The sequence below is a fragment of the Penaeus monodon genome, chromosome 34 (genome assembly GCF_015228065.2).
Source record: "Penaeus monodon isolate SGIC_2016 chromosome 34, NSTDA_Pmon_1, whole genome shotgun sequence".
NCBI classification, from domain to species: Eukaryota; Metazoa; Arthropoda; class Malacostraca; order Decapoda; family Penaeidae; genus Penaeus; species Penaeus monodon.
Genome location: NC_051419.1, coordinates 9,075,660 through 9,075,925, shown reverse-complemented (window position 1 = coordinate 9,075,925; position 266 = coordinate 9,075,660). Strand labels below are relative to the sequence as shown.

At 31.2% G+C, this 266-nt stretch overlaps 1 protein-coding gene across 1 annotated transcript in view; it reads right to left on the bottom strand.

Annotated features, from left to right (window-relative positions):
* LOC119594807 (basement membrane-specific heparan sulfate proteoglycan core protein-like) overlaps positions 1-266 on the bottom strand; it is a gene marked incomplete at its 5' end in the record, with an annotated part of 219,836 nt that overhangs the window by 112,736 nt on the left and 106,834 nt on the right.

Below are 266 nucleotides of genomic sequence, written 5' to 3'. Positions count from 1 at the left end.
TCTCATTATATCTGCTTTTCAGAAAAGCTGGGGAAGGCAAACACTATATCCATAATCACAGGATATGAAACGTAATCATAAAAAATTATAAATATGCCACATAATGCAATTCTATTTCCAAAGAACTTTATTCCACTGTACAAAAAAATTTACCAACAAAACTGATTAAAATACTGAGTATTCTACATGGCTCAGCATATTTTTTGTAAATATACATCCCAAGGATACAAACAGAGAAAACAAGGGAAATCCACATAAGAGGCCTT